The sequence below is a fragment of the Amblyomma maculatum genome, chromosome 9, assembly GCF_055883805.1.
Source record: "Amblyomma maculatum isolate TAMU_Amacu chromosome 9, ASM5588380v1, whole genome shotgun sequence".
NCBI lineage: Eukaryota > Metazoa > Arthropoda > Arachnida > Ixodida > Ixodidae > Amblyomma > Amblyomma maculatum.
Genome location: NC_139352.1, coordinates 23,213,304 through 23,235,434, shown reverse-complemented (window position 1 = coordinate 23,235,434; position 22,131 = coordinate 23,213,304). Strand labels below are relative to the sequence as shown.

The following is a 22,131-nucleotide window of genomic DNA, read 5'->3' as shown; positions in this document are numbered from 1 at the left end:
GCAGAAATTCCTTATTGCTGATTTGCTGTCACTGATGATCACCTTCGCGTTCGTACTAACGCACGCTAGGACGATCGCCGCTTCCTCCGCTGCCGTGGCGTCTACTCCGCTTGTATATATCTTGCCTTGCTCTATTCCGGACCCGTCGACTACCACCGAGACAGAGTTCCCGTCATCGTCAAAAAGCGGCGTCTGTGTAGGCAACCGTCTCGGGTGGCATTCTGCTTAGTTTTGTTACCAAGTGTTTGGCTCTGTGCTGGCGTCTTTCCTGATCGTGTTGTGGGTGCATGTTCTTAGGTATCGGTGAGATCGTGAGGGCTTTCCTAATTTTGGACTCAATGTGGAACGTCTGGTGTTTAGTGCCTCTGTTCCCTTGTAGTCCTACCCAGCTTAGAATTTGTTGCCCTGTCTCAGTTAGACTTAGGCGTTCGTTTTAGCGACCATCGGTGGTCCTTTCCTCCCGCTACATATCCTGCCCATGCCCATTTCTTCTTGATTTGCACTAGAATTTGAGTGACTTGAGTTATTTCTCTGACCCAGTCTGCACATTTCCTATCTCTGAACGTTATCCCTACCATTTTTCTTGCCATAGTCATTGGCGCAAATAAGGCAGGCACCACAGCAGCGGGAATATAATACAAAATATTATCAATGTGTATAGCATTACTGTAGATTTTAGCGCACGGCCTCCCGGTAAGCACTGTGTGCCCCATAGAGAGCGAAGATTAGCTAAACAATATTCAGAAGTCGTGGTGGTGTGGGAGATATAGAATAGCACGGAATCATTGGTGAACCGATTAAATGCAGAATGAATGCATTTATCGACTTCATTCGACGTTCTTGGAGTCAAAGTAAGTTATTTCCGGCTTATCCCAGGAACGGCAATGGTAAATGCGCCCAAAAGAAAAGCAGGGAATTTGTTGGGATGGATCTAGACATTTCTACATTAACTCCCTGCTTCAAAAAACGTGATCGAACACTCATCGAAACCGATGCGGAATTATGTGATAACAAATCGTCAGTGTCTTTTTGCAAATACCAAATGAATTCTGAAGGGGCACTCTTTACTGACAATATGTAGGATGATTACATCTACCAGCCGAGATATTCTGCAAGGCAAAAGCATGAATAGCGCACGTGCAGCAAGAATAAGGCGGAAGCCGGCGGTCAACGAAAGGAAAGCATTGAGCTGAAGTAAGCAACATTCAGAGCGTTTTAGAAGAAGATGGTGATGGATTCACCTCGTCATTTGTCAGCCGTGATGAAATCATTACAGTTAGGAATGCCAATGAAGAACAGTGGGAAATCATCGTCAGAGGGCAGGCGAATTAAGGAAGGTGTAGTCCTTCACGTTATCTTGGGTTAGTGCTGTTGAGCCCATTTTATTTATAAACTACGTAATTACCTATCAAAGGCGAGATTAGTTTTGTGTTTTTAAGATGAACAGGCCTATTTTCATATCGCCGGTGAACCTGCGGACAAACTCTGAAGGCATCTCGCATTAGGGTTTTGGCAGGAAGCCAGCGGATATGTAATGTTTACCTTAATACCTGACGTACCATACTGAAATGGCACATATCATACTCTTTATCAAAGCTCAATCTAACGCATTAGTATCGACCCAATGTGCGACACAGTATACTGTGTACATTGGTGTTCAATATCAGAGCATCGTTCACACGATAAGAAACTTGTGCCTTATCACTGGTGCACTGTGCTATAGCTAAGGGGAATAATAGCGACGGATACTTCATCTTCTACATATACACGAGTACAACCGTAGCTGGTTAATGTTAAATATCGCCATTTCACCCAAACAAAGAAAAGCAAAGAGAACTTATTAATGCAACCCCACAACACTTGTACTGTGTTTTCTTTTAAATAATCAATTCATGCACACGCCAGGTAGGAGCATCGCAGTCCTGTTACAAGGTGAGATACCGTTAGCAAATGGGCAGAATCAGTCAATAAATCTCGTACCCTTTACAAAAATCCGTAGTAAAAATGCGAACACGAACGAGTTAGTTTTTCCGTGGTCAAAAGTAGTCACGGTTATCATCACTCCAGGGCAGGCAGGTATTTGGGTGACATTAAATAACTATAAAGCAGTAACGGTGACGCCTTTCGTTTTACAACTGCGACGTTGCAGACTTAGCTGTAGTAGTTGTCGCTAATGCAGGTGTTCCCAAAAGAACGGCCAGTTCTAGCATCACCGAACAAAGCTTACACAAACTCACATAATGCAGCCTACAGCAAATCACGCATGCTGCATTGAAGACTATAATTCCTGAATCCCGAATCCTCCCAGAGTACAGAAGTAGCTTTCGCAAGAAAAGGAAAAGGTTGAACCAAAAAAGTGTGATAACCGTTCCTGCATGAACATCAGCGACGCCAGCACTTATGCAAATTGCGCGAACGAGCCCTCATACAGCCCTTTGTTTTTCCATGCAGTTATGATTAACACATACCAGTGTCGTTCCGGTTATGGACTTACGCGCTTGAGCGCTTCCTTGCTTTCTCGGTCGCTTCTACTATTACTAATACTACAACTGCCGATCATTTTCTTTTTGTCGCGAGAGCTACATTGGCCACAGTCTCGCCATTTCACCGTTCTTGTCTGAAGAGTGAAGAAGAAGAAGAAGTAGAAGAAGTAAAAGAAGAAGTAGGAGTAGAAGACGAAGTTGTAGAAAAAGAAGTAGAAGCAGGAGAAGAAGAAAAACAATAACAACTCCGGACTTCGACACAGAGACGATGTCATACCACTATAAGTCTTCTACACGCGGATAAGAATGATCAACAACAAGAATCCAGGTGTGCTGATACGTGAATTGATTCTCCTTTCTCCTATGGCATAAATAAAGCTGACACCATAGAGAAAACTATATGTGCAGAAGCCGTGTTTTTGCTTTCAAGCCGAACCTAAGCGTAGTCATACAGATTGCTCTCGCCTAACTTCCAGGTTTAAACACAGCTAAGATATTTCTGTATTTCTCACAAACACCATTGCCCCATTTTCACCTTGATTTACATCGAAATTCGGACTGTGTAACAAAAAATATTAATGAATAAGGCATTTATTTTTTCACCTGCGCGAAGATGTGAGTTGCGAGGAGTCTCTATTGCGATCTCAAGTGTCCCAGCTTCGTTTTTCGCTTTCGTGCCGTCTTCGACGCTGTCGCACTTATCTTGTACTACCGTCGCTTCATCGGACACACCGAGCTTGCATCTACACGCGTCACTTCTTTGCGAGCGAGCAGCCCGTGCGTTGGTGCATTTTACGCTAGTGCAGCACTATCAAGATTGCTAAAGTCATTGAATAAGCACGTCCGGGAAATATCCTAGAATCATTTGTGCCAACGCTCTCTACGCACGGAGAGAGGAACGTGGGAGGGAAAGAGGTAAGAGAAAAACGAGTGCCGTAGTGGTTATGACGTCAAGGATGTGACGTCACGCAACCGGAAGTAGAGCCGAAAAAAGGGGCATAGGAAGAGTTGGCGCGCAACTTGAAAGTACCAAAGACTAAAAGGAGTAAACAAGAAGTGAATTATTGTGAGGTAGAGAATGTGACGTCACGCAACCGAAAGTAGAGCCGAAAAAGGGCATAGGAAAGGATTGGCGCGCATTTTTAAAGTACCAAATACTAAAATGGACAAACAAGAAGTGAATTAAGGTACTAGAAGCAACCAGAAGCAACCAACAGTAGCATCCGTGCTTTCGCATTGCTCCAATGTAGATTTTGCAGTGCTCTTTAATTTTTTACACTATAAGTGTTTACACACACACTACTCTAAAGCTATTCGCATATTACATCGCTTACAGAAAGTTCCATTAGGCACTGCAACAACGCTTATTGTAAAGGTTGTTAGAAACTGACTGACAAAACAGATCACAAGCACGGAAAAAAAACTGATATGTTGTGCCTTATGTGAGAACACTCGGGAGACGTTTTTCTGTTCACGCTTTTTTTGCTTCGCGTGGCTGACACCTGGAGGCTGCATCGTGTTAATCCTTGCACTCAAAGTAAATTTTATGGCCTGTTTAATTGGGAAATATTACATGTTCGATTTAGGTTTCCTGTTAAAGAGGGTGTAACGCTCAAGAACAGGCCTGCTAAGCAGAAGCCATCAGTAACAGCCATATTAAAACAAGATCACAACTGATGTAAAACTGTAAACCTCAAGACTACAAGTCTGACTAGTATTAAATGCCATCAACAGCTCTAAGTGTATATCGGCGAGTATGTTTAATTTAGTGCTGATTTTTCCCGCCACCGCCAGATGACTTGATCTTCTTAGATCACACTGCGACTTGATGTTCCTGTTAACGTAGAAATTAACCCCCCCCCCCCCCCCCCCCCTCCCGCCTTCCTACTTCAGCTCTAATAGCCCATTTTAAACTGCCGGGCGCGAAACCGCACATGCTATTCGCTTTCTTTCTAAAACTTAAAAAAAAAACATGCTTCATTTCAAAACAAGTGTGCTTAATAGCTGTTTTGATTAGTGCTTACTGAACGCACCAGCCTTTCCGTTTTCTCAGTATTGTATATTGGAAGCGAAATGAAGGTCTAAGCGAGTCCATGCAACCATGGCTTTAAAGATTTCGGTACTAAGCACGGCAGCCCTTTTAAGGCGATTTGCAGTAAGGCGAACTTTCTTCCCATTGAAAAATAAGATTAGGAAAAGATTCAAGATTCAGAAGAGAAAACTCACCTCTAGTTAAATATCTCACTTAACTGATTCGAGGCGTTGCTCGCCGGGTGCCTTCATAGTGTGCACTTCCTTTAAATCTGCTGGTAAATGAGCCCATCGCAGAAAGGGCTGAGCTTCTACTTTAAAGTTGAGCGTATTAAATTCAACTATCAGTTTAGGGGATAGGCACGAAGAAATGGTTTGTGCACATGTGCTTCTGTGATAGCTAATCTTCTCGTATTTGATATCCTGTTCATCTCCCTCGTTGGCTGGTGTTCCATATAGGCTTGCCGCACCTGCATTTAACGCTTGCGAAATATGCGAGTGTTCTGCCGCATGCATGAGACCAGGTTTGATGCTTTTCCTACTTCTAAAGCAAACAACCGAGGGCATGCGTTTTACTGAAGCCTACAGAAAAAATAACCTCTCATGGAGCCTACGGGGAGATTATGTTCCTAGCTACGGAGCAACTTTCACAAACCTGCGAATATAACGAGCTTCAGGTGCATTTTATTACGGAAAATGTTTTTACAATCTCTTTCGGGAAGCAAATTTCACTGTAAGGCTTCCTCAAAGTTGTGAAAACTTTGCTAAGAGGGAGTATATTAGAACAACCGGAACTACGGCAGGAAAAAATAAGCAACAAAAGATGAGTGAAGGCTCCCTTAATTTAAAAAGAGTCACTCGTAATGGAGATTGAACATTCTTTACACTAATCTTTTTTAACAGGAGCAACAAACTGTGGTCTAAAGTGTATTTAGACATTTCACGCTGTAAAACACAGATTCGGGTTATCATCCCAATGCGCACGCGAGGTGGCGTGTTCCGAAAGTGAAATTAATGATCTTCTTTGGCATCTTAAACAGAAGCGATCAAAGACATCGCGAAACAACAGAAAAGGCTAGGGACGATCACTGTAATTGCTCTAGAATGGCAAAAACCTCACAGCAACAAAGTGCATGATAACTTTGACAAAAACAGCGCGCTAAAAGCTAAACTGGGAATAAAGCACACAAACACACAGACACACACGCGCACGCACACCTTGTTTTTGCAATAAGGTGCTGCCGCACCCCCCCCCCCCCCTCCATCCTAAGTTGGTAGATGTCAGATATAGATGTAACAGCTCCAAAAAGTAACCTACGTTTAGACCGGCCGGACTTATTCTGGAAGGTGGCAGATCCTGCCTCGTCAATGTAACTCTCGGTGCATGGCATTATTCTATCAGCGGAAGTGAATAAAGCAAATCCTTGATGTCAACTGGAAAAGCTGTATCTCACATGTCATCAAATGAAGCAATATATCCACCTAAATCATTTAGATTTCTGATTAGAAACGGACTGTGAAGAACATTATAGAGCTTGTCTTGCAGGAAGGACCATGTATGGGAAATAAAGTTGCCCTGTGGAAAAACGTCCATCGGCCAACCAGGCCGATGTGCGATGTCGGCCAAACAGGCCGATGTCTACACACAATTATAATGTGTGTAACATCACATCAGGTTTTCTGTCGAAGCAACGCTGCGAGTGCAACCATAAGCCTGCTGCAAACCCAACTTTTCCGATTGCAGAATCCTTGCTAAACATGGATGCAAAACAACAAGAGAGATTATCGAGGCGAAGGCAATAGCTAATGCGGAGACTTCATGTGTCAGCACACAATCGATTATACTATTAGAAAGAGCTGCACTTCCTTGAAGCGCGAAGGTAGCCTGTGATTAAGGATGTCAGGGGGTGCGCATCTTATCTGATCTTGCGTTTTTGTTTAAGTTTCGTATTTATTCTGACGCGCTCCTGAATAAAGTTTAGTTGTAAGTTCAGCGCTTGTCCCCCTTCCTGTCCATGTTTTTGCTGGTGCGCTGCCTCATAATCAATGGCATAGCAACTAGCCCACTTATCCGCTTAACTGTTCACGGTGGCTTCCAACTGCGGGGTCGTCGTGCAGCAGTTTCTAAAGAGGCACGCGCTAAACTACAGATGATATTGCACGACGAAAATTAGGACATCTCCACTATGCAGAAGGTAGCATGGTTCACATTTTGGTGGCCGGAGATCGACTTGAACTTTAACATGGTCATCATTTGGGCTATTTGGTGCTAATCTAACAATTGAAACTGCGAGAAACACAGAAACACAATATTAGAAGAAAATGAGACAGCGCTGGACTAACAACTGTGGTTTGAGTAAACCTCGCTTCTTAGTAAAGCGCTGTCCTGTGTTCTTCTTTTCTTGTGTTTTGTGTGCCTTTCGCCGCTTCACAATGTTAGAATCGACTTAGACATTATCTGAATTGCCGCTGAATGCCGAAACTGTGACCAGGCTATACCAATGCCACTATCTCGTGACCCAGTATCGGTACCAAAGAAAAGTGGTCATGATCTGAAGCTATCAGAAACAAAGTGTTGTTAATCGTGATAGGTTCTCAACGAAAATGGATCGAGTTATTCCACTGGCGCGTGCAAAATCATGAAGTACGTTAGACGTGCTGCGTACGCTCTTCAGCCAGTTCGTACTGTCGGGCACTGAAGTAACGAATAACGGCACGCCATTTTACATGGCCCGGTTTCGTCAAATTCATTCAAAGAAATGGCAGTGTCTAGATTTGAGCACCATCCTGCCACCTTCAAAGCAATTGGCTCGAAAAACGCGCAGTTAGGGCCCCTAATGATGGAGTAAATAAAAGGCCTGCCTTGGATCTCTAAACAGCACTCGCCTGAGTTTTGTGTCGCTGCAGGAATGCTCCGCGTCATTCCAGAATTTCACCTTCAGAAATACTGTTAGGTTATCGACTATGCACTAGATTTTACATGTGTTGTCCTCTCAGAAAGTCCACTTATGCTAAGTTGCGGTTCTACCTGAATGACTTCGGGTTAGTTTTCTCATTAAGGCAGACAGCGGAGGCGTATCGTTTTCCTCGCCACTAAATGCGCATATTTGTCTGCATACTCGACGAGCTCCTTCTGACGAGCTCTTCGATTACTCTCATCCGAGTCGCTACCAGCTCATCAACCAACAGTTAACACCTGTGAGGTCAGTCACATCACGTGGGCTCATGACATCAGACACCCCGTCAGTTATTGAGCGCGTGACGTGATGTTTTACATTCAACATGTAAAACTAATCAGAATATTTCCTGTCTCCACAGTTATTTTCTGCGCCTGACGATTATGATACGCTAACCATTACAACAACAAAAAATATTCCCAAAATGTGACCAAAGGGTGACCAAAGGGTGAGGCGCTGGAGTCTGGCAAATATTTTCTTCGGAGTCAGTATGCTTGTGCGAACGCTCGACAATTACTGAGCCTCTCACTCCTCCTTACCTCAATGATTGATTCCCTCAGTCCTTGACGCAATCATACATTGGAAACAACTGACAAGCACGCGCTCCCCATCTTCATTATTCATTATTTTATTTTTATTCCCACCTCCGTCACCTGCTTCCTCGATCACTCACTCGTTTTCTTGTTCTTCCCTCACTTAGAGACTGAAATACACGCACTCACTGGCACAAACTATCAGTCACTCGCTCCCATGCTTACTCACTCATTCGCTCCCTCACTCATTCAGTTAATCACTCTGCCAATCTCTTTCTCACTGACTCACACATGCGCACTGGCCCCCTAGATCGCTTAGTCACCCATCACTGCCTTACAGCCTGACACACCTACTGGCTCAATGCCACAGTACAAAATCTCACTTGCTCGCTCAGCAGCTCATCACCCACTTCTTCATGTACTGACTCTCTCGCTCACTCGTCAGCAACAGACTGAGCCACGCACTAACATGGTTGGAATCACTCTAACAACCCTAAGCACTCTCTCTCATGTGCACTCAATCACTCTCAATGCCTCAGTCAGTTTTTTGGACGACCATTCCCTCCTTTCCGTTCCCGCGCTGTCTCCTCCTCCATCACTCACTCAATCAATCATTCTTCCACACTCGTTTCTAAAAATGCTCAGTTCAGTTCAGTCATTCAGTCGTGTCCGACTCTTCGTGACCCTATTGACCATGTCACGCCACGCTTTCCGGTCTCTCACTATCTTCCTTACATCACATAACTTCATCTGCAGTGCCTCGAGGATGCCATCTAACCATCGCGTTCGCTGCCTACCCCTTCTCCGGCGACCCTCAACCTTTCCCAACATCAAATTTTTCTCCAGCGACTCCTCTCTTCTCATCAGATGACCAAAATAGCTGAGCTTTAACTTTAGAATTTGACCCTCCAATGGGCAGTCAGGGCTTATGGTCGACATTATTGACTGATTTGATCTTCTGGCAGTCCAAGGAACTCTCAAGAGTCTTCGCCAGCACCACAATTCAAACGCGTCAATTCTTCGGCGGTCAGCCTTTTTCACACTTTTTCACACTTTTCCACACTCGTTTCTAAAAATGCTAGGGACACTTAAATATGAAGGTCCCAGCTCATGTCGTTTCCTTTTTGTCCGTTCCAGAGGACAATAAATGCTCACAAAATATTTCATGTGCCTTTTGCATTATATCGATGCTCACAGGAGTTTATGCATGCTTACAACATTAAGAATGGCAGAACAAGCACTAACTTGTCAAGCGCACCTCAAGACATTGTGAGAGACAGGGTTCATCCTCCGGTGGCCTGTTGCTACACATCGCTGATCAACAAGCACTGACGGCCGGACGGCCAAAGTTAATTGTATTACTGAAATCTAACTTGATATGCCCTAAGTGGACTTCTCAGAAGCAGCGCTCTCCAGAAGTCGACGACCAAGGCAGCGTTATCCTGAGGACGTCTACAAAATTTAAATTAGAACATTCTCCGCTCATATGGTGTTGGTAAACACAGTTCGCTGGACAAACTTTTCTTCACTTGGCGTTCTGCGGTTGATAAAAAAAAATAGCCAAAGTGCAGTACTGAGGTTGCGAAAATTTGAATAGCACTGAAAGAGAATACAAAATTTGGACAGAAGTTAACGATAAGTGGAAACGTAGAAGAATAAATGTTCCTAGCAAGATTAAATGCTTCGCAGAGATGTTAGGTGCAAGCTTCGAGAAACTGATTAGCTGAAAGAAAACTTAATTACTGGTGCTGTTTACAATCGGGAAAACTTTTCATCTTCTCTTAAACACGCGTGCTGAGACACCGCTCCACACATTGTGGTAATGCTGCGTGCTAGCAAGATTGGTTGTGCACTTTCAATTGGGCACAAGTAACCAGCCTTGCTCTCGAGTGTTTACACATAATAAAATTTCAGAAAAAAACCTTTTCACGGCAACATATTTCGCAAGAACTTGCTAAAACACCAATTCGCACCTTCATTTTCGTGAGTATATGAATTAATTAAAACGCTAACGTTCCACATGATATTTTTTTTTCTCAGAATGTTTGGCAGAGCGCAAATAGCAGCGTCCGGGGCGGTTTTGCGCATATCAAATAATAAATTCTCAAAAGCGGGCACGGTGAAAAATTAAATGGTAACCTAAGGACAAGCACAAAAGAGAGCGCGGTAAGGGAGATTTGAGGGTTCATGCTTCGCTCGTCTGCTGCGGATACAGGCGTCGAAGTGACCTCACGTCACCAGGCGTCTCCGCTGCAGTCACGCGCGTGACTCGCTCAGTCATGAGAGTTGAAAATCGGTCATCTTCTCTCACGTCGGGAATGTGGGAACGCCCTCATTCTGACACCAGGGAGAGCGACGACGTGTCAACCCGTGTAGGAAACGGCTGGGCGCGCCCGGAAACAGTTCACAGGGACAATTGGTAGAATCTATATTGTTTCATTTTTTTTTTTTTAAGTTGGCGTTCCCGAGTCTTTTTCATAATCACTATTTTGAGAGTGGATTTTAATTGTAGTCGAAGCTCACAGGGTTTACATGGCGAGACAAATTCTATAAATGATCAAAGATAAATACAGGAAGTAGGTTATAAGGGAAGAGGCTTTCCTTTTTAGAAATGCGCCGACTCACAGACCAGGAGCTGCGGCAAACGCAATGTCTATTAGCCAAAAAAAAATAGTAGATATTCCCGCCGTTGTAAAATAATATTTGCATGAAGGTTAGAGCAAGTTTATATCACCATGCGCTAAACATGAAAATAGTTTGGTAAGTATTACCCTGTAAACATGGGACTTAGCTGTTTTCGATGTGAAACTGCTCGTCCTCCAGTTTTGTCCTGAAAAATATTTTCTACTGTATAAATTCAAACCATATTTACGCGAATATGTTTTTAAAGTAAAAATCTTTCAAAACGGGCTTAAACATCGATTTATAAGCCATTTATAAAGGGACTAAGTAAAATGATAATGGCAGACTTGCTTTGCGTGAAGAGGTAAAAGGGTGCCCATTTGCTATTAAGAGGTTTTAGAGAAAGCTTTGTGCGATCTAGCTTACTGGAAGATGTTGCTTTCATTAAATCTTCTCCAGCGCCTCCTCTACTCGCATAGCCAAAGGTGGTGACATGATGCCAACAATTTTCATAAAGGTTCCTCGAACTTTTTCATAGCCTCTGCTTCTTTTTTTACTTCGGCACTTAAGCAAGCATTGAAAGCTCCTCAAGGAAGGCCTCTCATCTTTTTAATTAGAAACTGCCAATGCAGTATGTCTTCGTCTACATTGTTTACCTGCTTCTCTCCATTCTCCCAAAAATGTACACGTCCAGCAAAGTTTCAGAATCTTTTGGTTCACGCTATTCTTAGGAAGTCGCCTAAGCGACCGGCTGAGCACAGCGCTCATAAAACTAGGGGCAGTTAATCACCTCCGTATCCTGAATTACGGGGTATGCCCGGACGAGGTCGTTTTCTTGGAAATCGCCCACGCTTGGCCACCTATATTAAATGTGGACAGGTAATATATCACAACGAAAACCTCTCTCTACTCGCAAGTATGGCGCGTGAGCATCTTAGTCACCATCGCTAAGACTCTAATGCCGAAGTTCCACCTCTAGCCCGGGCCTCGGTGCCGCCCCACCTCGATGCTTTCGTTCACCCAGAAGATTCATGACATCAGAAAGAGGGAGAGTTAATACCCAGGGGACGAGAATAAGGGACAGTATCGGCATGCGTTGATAGGGCACGGCCTACATGTTGTGGCTCCCAGCTTATAAAAGCTTTTATCGCTCCCAGCGTTTGGCCACCGGGAGTCAGGTCGACGCGAAGGGACCGCAGGCTTACCACGATAAGAAAAAAATAGAAATGAGATCTCTATATAACTGTATCTTAACGTACATGAGAGGCTACCAGCGACAAAGAAAATATTCAAACTTTATTGCACCAACCGCAGAGGACTGTTTTCTTACTGCTTGTCTCATGGAAGTCTGTGACAGCTCTCATAGGCTTCCTGTACTTCATTTTCACAAAAGGTGCTGTTGCTCTAGAAATGAAGAACGCGAGCGGGGACACAGTTCACTGAAAGTGGTAGTTTATCGCTTCCTTCCTTTCTTCTCTGTGCTGTCATTCAGTAAAAGCAGAGCTAATGACCAAACTAAGTGAAAAATAGAGCCGGATGACGTAATCATGGATGGAGCATAGCATTGACCATTATTAGTCACGCATGCCACTTTTCTTTCCCGCTGCAATGTGTGAAATGAAAGAAAAGAGGAAGGTAGTTTTTAATTGGTGATATCTCCAGTGCTACAGAGCTGCAGTGCAAATACTTGCGGGAGGATATCGGAGGATATACAGTATGTAGGACTGTGATCCTTTTTACAAACTTATAAACTGGTCCAGTACCCTTAAAAGTTGCTGACATGATTGCAAATTTTATGAAAGCGGTGTGAAAAACACTTTTGTCTCTTTGCACCAAATGTTTTGATGAGTGTGAAAGAAAATGTCTCTTAATTTTGTATGTTTCAAAAAACTTCAGCTCATACTCCACTATATTGCAGTGTAATTATCTATCAAATTTAAAGCCTCTAAACCACCGCTTCTTCAAACTCGGCGCGAATAAGAAAAAAAGTACGCTTACCACTCCATTGAATACGTGCCAGCTGTCTTGCATGCTGGAAATATTAAACCAAAGCCTTTCCATTCCGATGCTGTCGGAAGTTTTAAAATGAATACCCAAATTGCTGCAATCTATCAAATCCGCTTGGTGTGAAAACGAGGAGTTTATTTTGTGCGTTACCCCCTGTTGCATTTCCCGGTTCTGCTCAAACGACCCTTTGGCGAAAGCTGGAAGAAATAGCCACCAAAATGTAGATTCAGGGTAATGCCAGAGAAATAAGCAGGCAATTCTTTATGCGCGCCTTAAGCTAAATTTCCATAACACCTCCGTGCCCTACTTCGGCAGAGTCGAGGATATATTGGATCATTTTCGCCCCCTTACAGGAGGTAATGTGGCCGAGATGAGTTTGGGTAAGCGTGCGTGGAATAGCGCACGTGGTCAAATTTTAATAAATGTGTTGGAGCAAAGGGCTTCAAAATAAATAAAGAAGAAAAAATTCTTTCCAGCGACTCCTGAATGCCTGAGAGGCTGTTGTGGCGGCAGTCAGCTTAAAATATCTTAGCGGCTTGAAGAGGTTAATGTTTTCCTCCTGCTGATACATGACTGTGCCACGATACCGGGAGGCGCGACGTCCTCGTTACGTACCTCAGCGACACTTTCAATTTTTCACTTCGCTTAAGTACGAGAGTAGTTCGGCTGCATTAGTTTTAGACTGCCTCCAGACTTATGCTAATGTTACATTCTTGCCTATTTCAGGGTCAAATATGGCCTTCCCACCTCTGAAACGCTTGGGGCAAGCTTTCATCAAATAAACCTTTTTCAACATCATCTGCTTGTTCTGAAACTGTGAAGTCTCAGACTAATTTCGTCCCTATAATTTCCTGAAGGAAGCATAACCTACTATGCCTTCACAGATACTGCAGTTATCACTCTGCACAAGCACTATTCGTTGGTGAAGAATAGTTGGTGATGAAGAAAACTGACTGCAGAAACAAAGTGAGTAGGCTGTTTTTCAAATATCATCGTGTTGTCTATGCTATAACGAACGCCATGAAACTAAAACGTGTTATGAATGCACTTTTATTAACATTGTTAGCACAGAGTAAAATCTGCTGCTGCAAGGTCAGAGATCCCTGTGTAAGGGTGTCCTTCAATTATGGTCTTTTTACGTTACTGCAATCTTATAGTATGGCGAAGACCATGTCCATTATTTCAGCTGCACATCTTTTGCATATGGGCTAAATTTCAGGGCTGTAATTAGCGCCACCTATAAACATAGCGGTCGACGTTTAACACCCTATCGTGCCACAAGCGCCACGTAAAACTTGAACTGCACAAAGAGGGCGGCAGTAGTCCTAGAGCCCCGTGTTCTTCCCGTAGCATTCGGACTAAAATGTCGGCGGCAGGTGGTTGTCTTCTCTTCTATTTTCTGGTGAATGTTATCGAGTTAAACGAAATCACACAGTCCAGTTACGGAGTGTCCTAGCACCAACTAAACATGAAATTTTCTCCTCAGCGGGGGGGAGGGGTTTCAGAAGGTACTCTACAATTTCGCAAATCCCATTTATTGTCCAAAGACAACAGTTAGTAAATTAGAAAAAATACCTTATTATTAATTAGTTAATTGCAAAATAAAGAATTATCTGCGGTCCGTCAGATGACTGGCAGCTGTATACAAGTGATATTTCTGGCCTGCATCAAATGTTTCAATTTTTTTTAAGGCGAAAGCCTTTCTAGCCTCATGGTACAAATTCCCATTCGCGAGAGTTGTGCGCGAGATCTGTCATATTCCGCGCGATTCCGCGAGACGTGTTCTAGTCTAGCGTTTCTGCCATCTGCAAATCCACACTCGAACGCGCGCCAAGGAACGCCACGCGACAAGATCGGTGGTGTACCGTCCAAACACACTTGCCGGAGAAAGTGTGACGGTACTGCGCCTTTTCTTTCTTGTAAACCAATTATAGTTATATATGTAGCACTGCAATGAACGCCGATAAGAGGCAAATTATAGGAGATAAGGGTAGGCTTTTTCCATTCTCTTCTTAAGAGACTACTTTTTTTACCTTTGACGAAAGTTAGCACGGACACCATCTATAATGGTGCAGAACGTACGCTTCATAGCTTTAAACGCCCGCTGTGATTCACTTTTCCTTTGTATTAGCTCATAGAACATTTCCACTTGTCGGGTTTGCAATTTTCCGAGCCCACTCAGGGATTGCCTTCATGTTAGCGTCATCGGTAAGCCAAACTCAAAAAGAAGTCTTCTCAAGTCCAGAGCAAACATGGTAAATTGGCGACTATATTCTATCGGTATTCTCCAAGAAATATTTTGCTGAGGTGCGTTAATGTTGTTCTGAAAATAATTTTGTTTTGAAATAAATATCATCTTTTGTGTATTCATCCGATCTGCTCGATATATCTGGCCTTGTTTACTATAATGCCTCGCAAACTGTCTCTGCTGCAAAACCGAGTTGAACAGCGAAATATATTCGGAGGGCGCAAAAATGGCAGCTGAAAAGAAGAAGCTGTCAGATTGTCTCGACATTTATGGAAGATAAAGTTTGTTAGGAAGTCTAGTTGCAGGTTATAAAGTTTATATAGTGAAGATGTGCAAAACGGTCGTGTGAAGCGAACGGCGCGGTTCCGAAGCGGCCACAGACAGGCCAGTTGACCGTTGAGGGGCAAAAGAGCCCCCCTCTTTATTTACCGATTCCTTATATAGTCGCATGCGGTGATAAGCCTCCGATGTGCGCCGCCTTATCACGGTTGCACATGACCATGTGCTCACAACTCTAAATGACACCACACCTTCCCCCTTTTTGTTTCAAAAGCAATGGCGGGAAAAGCACACAAAACCAAACAGGAACAAGAAGAAGCGAAAAGCAACAATTGAAAAAAGCGGCACAGGAACAACAACGAATAAAAATTAACAGTTGGCAAATAAAAGACAAACAATGCAAAGCCTACCCCGAAACGAGCACTATAGTAGAGCGCAGCTTGTCTGCCAAGTTCGATAGATAGACAGCAGGTTCGGTCGCCAGTTAAGTGAAGGCATAACGTTGCGGCTTCTTTACTTCGCGGCCATGGCGGATGGCATAATCACCGGACGTTACACTATTGTCTAGTTCTGGTGCAGCTGGAGCAGCATTAGAAGGGGGGAAGAAGGAGCAGAGACTGAATGTTTTTTCCCGGAAGTATTCTGCGACACTCTGCTTTCTTCCGGGGCTCTGCAGATTGCAGTTGTCCTAGAATCTGTGATTTCACCCGAGGGGTGGCAGTTTTCTCATTTTGACCTGTACAGTATCAATGCACGCCGGTTCCTTTCCAGTTCCAGGCCCATGTCTGTCCTGACGACGTAGAAGTGCGGCCGAGAAGCCCGTCTTAACCCAGTAATTCCCAGTTCCCGAAAACTCAAGGAAACCAGGAAAACAAGTTCTATACCGGCCTTTAGAACACAAACAGAGATACGGACACCATTAAAATATTCAAGAATATTTTTTTATTAGCAACTGCACCTTGTTGCAGATCTGCAACACTGGGCAGAAGTGGCATGGAACGCTAACGGGGAGCAAAGCATAGCCGCAGTTCCAGTTTTTTTTTTTTTTCATTCAAACAAGTCAGAAAGCGATGCAATGGTCCAAAGAGGCTTGTCAATTGGTGGCTCAAGCCTGATGAAAATGTTTAAAACAAATTTGGTCCTTGTTAAGACACAGGTATATTTCGCACTTTGAGCAAGAAATGAAGGTGTAGCCTCCTTGACATGCCTTGCACCTGTTTCTGCGTTCCTTCCAAACTGGCCAATGCTCTGTTCCATCCTTTCTCACGTCTCTTGGAACTTCAGCGAGGACCTTCCTGACGACAGGGACATTTTCCTGACTTGGTCGTCCAGGTGCACGTTTTCTGTAAAGTATGAGTCCAGTCGCAAGCTCAGAGAGGAAACTACGCAGAGGCACTGTACAATTGGCTTGCTGTTGTGCATGACGTTTATGTAGAAACCATGCATTCACTGCTGCCATTTTGACGGTGTGTCAGAATATGTACATGTACCATCGCTTTGCCCGCATTGGAAAGCGATAGCTATAGCACATCTTGTCTAAGAGGTCAACGCCACCCATGGACATGTTGTAAGCGGGAACCACAGCGGGACACTCAACTTGAATATGCGACCTGTGCTTTTTGTCCCATCTCTTTACGGTTGTAGTTTGTTCAGCTCCAATACAATTAGAAATGAGCGTTACTGGCCTGTTGTCGAACCACTTGACGACGACCATGTCTTGCTCGCCGCACGATGCAACGCAGAAGTCAAGTGTGCCGCGACCTTTTTTTTTCATTTCCTTCTCATTCATGAGCTTGCATGATTGCAGTCTGTTTTCTCTTACAGTGCCAATGTACGAAATTTTTCTCAGGGATAGCTCGCTTACCAAATGGGGAGATGAAAAAAAGTTGTCAGCAACAATGAGATTGTTTTCGCGGTCAGGGAGACTTGAACTCAACTGAATAACTACTCCTGCCCCAAGGCCGAGCTCATATCCTCTTTGATCACCATAAAAGCCCTTGCTAGATGCTGGATACACATCAAAGTCATAGCAGAGCCCAGACTCCCCTGCTCGGGCCCAAAGCTTGAGGCCCCACTTACATTTTGGCTTGTTTGGCAGGTATTGCCGTATAGGCGGCCTTCCGCGAAAAGGAATGAGAATCTCATCCACAGAAGACTTGTTTTCCTGAGGAATTCTCAACATATTTTGGCGGAGTTCTGAAAGCCAAGGGCGCACTTTCCAGCATTTATCTTCCATCATCGCTTCTATTGCAGCATCATTGTCGACGAAGTGCAAGTGACTGGTGATTTTCTCGAATCGGTTTCGGGACATAATTTGTGCCACAAGCTCATATCTGCTTCCATGTTCCCAATATGCACGTACTCTGTGCATGTCAACCAGGCCCATACGGAAAAACATTCTGAGCACTGATGTAAGTTCTTCGAGTGTCATGTTCAGAGTCGTCCCATTTTTTTGCAGGTAGTACTTGTTTGTTTCTTCGACCACATGAGTCAGCATCGTTCTAGATACAAACAAGTCAAAAAGCTGTTTTGCTGTGAAAGGCTCACAGGGAGGCAAGGGGAACTCATTTTTAAAACATCTTTCTGGCTGCTGAAAGGATGTCTTTTTCCACGTGTAGCGCTTTTTTGCATATTTCGTTTTCAAGTCTATTGTGGGGGCCAAAATCTCATCCTCGGACTCGGCGGAAAGACTTTCTTCATCACTGCTTCTTTCGAATGTTGCCTCATCCGCTTCATCGCTACTGCTCTGATCGGATATGTCACTCTGATTGCAACCGATGTGATGTAGTAAGTTGTCACTTCCAAGGAAACACTTTCGTCGTGTTCTAGGTAATCCATAGAACATAGAAGGCGTGATGACAGCCTGAAAATTCGATTAAAATCATGTATAAACAATACCAGCACAGACAAAAAGCAGGCATATGTATAATTTCCACAAAAAATGGCATTATCGGACTGTAAAACTGAAGGAAACAGCCATGTTGCATATATGCAACAGCGGTTCACTGGGACACTACTGCCCGCCGTTGCACATCTGCAACGTGGCATAAACAGAAAATATTTCACTTCATGTAATGCAAGAAAAGCAAAACCTTGCATGCGACATAAAAGAAGAAGGTCTCTGTTTTACACACTAGCAACGTAAAGTCACAGTCTGAAAAATTTCTTTAGTTATTCTAAATATAAACGTACCTGGTCAACGGTGCTCGCGAGTGCCATGGGGGACGCCATTTTGTAAACAACGCCACGGGCGCATCGCTGCTCCTAGTGGTGGAATGCGGAACTTCCGAGATAGAAAAACACTTTATTGAAAGGGTGGCGTCAACTTTTTGCCGGACCCTAGCAGTATGTACTTTTTGTGGCTTGCTAAACTGGGCGTTGCATATATGCAACAGTGGGCAATAATGGGTTAAAACCGCAGCACTGACCCGACTGTCCTTAACCCACATCCGTTTTCCGGCTTGCAGCTGTTTAAGCTGTCTAGCCACGTGATGGCTGTCGAAGTTGCGCCACTGCTTTTCTTGATCGCTTCGTTTCTGCTGACAAGGACCTTTAGGTTTCTCGACTTCGAAGGTCTCAGCCGGCTGGGATGCAGCGGTACTGTTGAACTCAACCATCTGTTCATCAGGAGTTCGGCAGGGCTTTTGCCCAAAGGTCCTGGAGTGTTTCTGTTTGCCAACAGCGCCAAGTATGGACCTGCCGACTTTTCTAGCAATCTTTTGATGGTGTGAACAGTGCGCGATGATGCACTGTTAGATTGTGGATACCTGGGGCTTACACCTGTGGATACCTGGGGTTTACAGGTGTAAACCCGTAAGCTTTTGCAAATTCCTTGAACTCTTGTTCCGGAAACTGGCTGCCATTATCAATCACCAATGTTTCCGGTATGCCATGCCTGGCAAAAAAAAACCATTGCGGCTGAATTAGAACAGCTGTACAATTCGACTACTGAAATAAAGCAACCTCCGGAAAGCGCGAAAAGTAGTCCACAACCACAATCTAATGTCTCTGGTTGAAATAAAACAGGTCTGCTCCTAGTGTCTACCAGTGCAGGGTCGACTTGGATAGTATCATTGTTTTTGTCCTTTGTACTCTCCGTCTAGCGTACTCTAAGCAGGTATTCACCACCGAAACCAACTCTGAACTAACCCCTGCAAACAGGCAGATTCGCGAGCTTCAGCACGACATCTTACTATCCCTTGATGGTTTTCATGCAACGCTATCAGGACTTCGGCTCGCATCTCCTGAGGGATAACTGAACGGTGATCATACATTAGCACCCCTTAGGTGTGCTCTGTGCGGCTAATAAGGCCTTGACGAGCTGTTAACATTTGCGAACCACGACCAACCATTCCGCCATAATAGCACAAGCTGCAGCTGGCAGGTTTCATCGCCTTGTTGTGCCTGCCGCACCTTATTCAGGTGGGCTGATGACGTAACTTCGCCGACGGAGCCTTGAACAAAACTTGAAACCTCACCAGGATACAACTGGCCCCACACCGGACTTACTTCATTACAAGGTGCCCAAGAAAGGGCATCAGCAGTAACAATCTGTTTTCCTAGGACATAAACAATGGTGAAGAAAGATCTTCGGCGGTAACATGTCGGTTGGCAATTTTCCCAGAAGCGTAACGAGGGGCCGGTGATCGGTTTCAAACTGAAAGCCAAGCCCCCTTAAATAACTCTCCTGACGTTCGGCCGCACAGGTGAGAGCCAGCGCTTCTTTTTCAATTTGCGCGTACCTCTGCCCCGTTGGCGTCAAGGCACAGGAGATAAAAGCAACAGCCCGTTTCTGCCCGTCTACCTGCACTTGAAGCAGCACTGCTCCCATGCCGAACGAAGATGCGCCAGCTGATAACACTGTGAGAAGCGTTGGATCGAACTTTGCAACACACGTTGCTGACGACACTAGCTGTTTCAAAGCAGCAAACGCTCTCTCCGGCGATCGGCCCCAAAGCCACTCTTTGCCCTTCACGAGCAGTTCCCGAAACGGCGCTGACAGTTCAGCTAGGTTTGAAACAAACCTTTCCTAATAATTCGTCATGCCAGAAACCTGCGCGCGCCCAGTACTGCTGCCGGCATATCGATTTCCTTGATTGCTTGTACTTTCTTAGGGTCCGGATTGATGCCAGTTGAATTAACAACGTAGCCCAAAAAACATTATCTCGCGAACGCCAAATGAACATTTAACTCGATTGAGTTTTACGCCGGCTGTAACAAGCTTCCTTAGAACGGCATGTAACCTTTCATCATGTTCAGTCTTTGATGAACTAAAACTCAATATGTCATCCATGAGGTTTACTATCCCCGACAGACCATCCAAAATTTCGCCCATGCGATTCTGAAACTATTATGGGGCAGACGTTATCCCAAATGGTAACCGGCGGAAACAGTAGCGCCCAAAGAGTGTGATGAAAGTGGTGAGTAACTGACATGACCCCGCCAGTTTAATTTGATGGAAGCCCGAGTTAGCGTTGAACTTCGAAAAATAAGATGCTCTTTCGAGTACGCACAACACATCAACTTTCGGCAACACAAAACGGTCCCGTAATACAGTTTTATTTAGCTGAGTTAAATCTAGGCAGATGCGCACTGCGCCCTACGGCTTGAGCACTGGTACGATGCCCGCGCACCACTCGGTTTGCTCATCAACTTTTCTGATTTCTTTTTGTTCCACTTTTAGTAGTTCGACTTTCACTGCTTCCCTTAATGGAATTGGAACACGACGAGGTGTGCTTATGACTAAAGAAGAAGCACCCTCCTTCAGCCGAATATGGTACTCACCGGACATTGTTCCAAGACCAGAGCACAATCGCGGGTACATAGTTTCAAACTCTTTATCTGATAGGACGCCAATAAACTTCACCATACCACGGACCTCAATGGCTGATAGCCCCAAGGTCTACCACATAGAGCGTCTATTGTGAGACCTGCTGCTTCCAAACTACTTCTGCCTCGAAAGTTTCCTTCGAGGTAAGGCGTTGACCTCCTGCCCCTGTTAATACTGCGCGTGACGGCTGTAACAGCGAAGGCACTCAGGGGAAATCGATCGGAACGATCTGAGGCTTCCGCTCATGAATCGACCTTAGGAAAAATCGGCACTCCATTTATTGCTACCTGAACAAACCTAGCCTAAGCCCCACTAAGCATTCCTACAAAGTAGCTTTCTGGCTCCGACTGTAGAGAAGAAACACCTACCTCTCGGTTAGGGGGTTGTTAATGCAGACCACAGCAAAGTGTCCTTTGTTTCTACAGCTGTTACACCGCACCGCTCGAGCAGGGCACTTGAACCTAGGATGGTACGAGCGTCCAGAAAACCGGCACTGTTGCATGTCCTCATGACTACTCTGCACCGGGCGTCCTGTAGGTTGGCGAACGTCGCTGTTGCGGTAAGTCGAGACACTCGGCGTCGTCTTTTTAGCTATACCGCCCACACTTTGTCCATCGCTTCGGTGGAGCCTAGTTCTCGCTATTGTCACTGAACCGTCTCTTTGAGGTGAGTCTTTGCGAGCTCTGCGTCCAATGTGATACTGGAATCCATCTGTTGTGACTCTGACAGTGCGGCATCTGCAAGTTCGACGATGAGCATTTCCTGCACCAGACGAGTCTGAAGGGTGCCGAACTCGCAGCGGTCAGCCTGGACATGTAGAGCGGTTACGAAATGGTCGACTGACTCCCCGGTCCCCTGCTGTCTGTAGTGGAAACAGGCGCTTTCGTACGCAACGTTCATTGTTGCCACGAAGTGAGCAGAAAACGTTTTGCACACCGTCTCGTAGTTCTTAGATTCATCTTCCGAGAGACCAAAATTTTGTAAAATTTTGGTCATGATGTAGAGCAGCATCCGTACTTGGACTTCTTTTGGAATTTCATTCAGACCCGAAGCGTATCGGTAGTCGTCAAACTCCTGAACCCATTCTGGCCACTCCGATGTCCGCTGAAAGTTCAAATTCTCCGGCGGAGGAATTGCCAGC

General features: G+C 44.7%; 1 protein-coding gene across 1 annotated transcript in view; it reads right to left on the bottom strand.

Annotated features, from left to right (window-relative positions):
• LOC146178595 (uncharacterized) overlaps nt 1-21,487 on the bottom strand; it is a 483,598-nt gene extending 462,111 nt beyond the window's left edge. The window contains exon 1 of the mRNA XM_084578394.1: nt 21,359-21,487. The gene's annotated coding sequence lies outside the window, so the exon portion shown is untranslated. The remainder of the gene's footprint in view (nt 1-21,358) is intronic.
• Between the last annotated feature and the right edge of the window lie 644 nt (nt 21,488-22,131).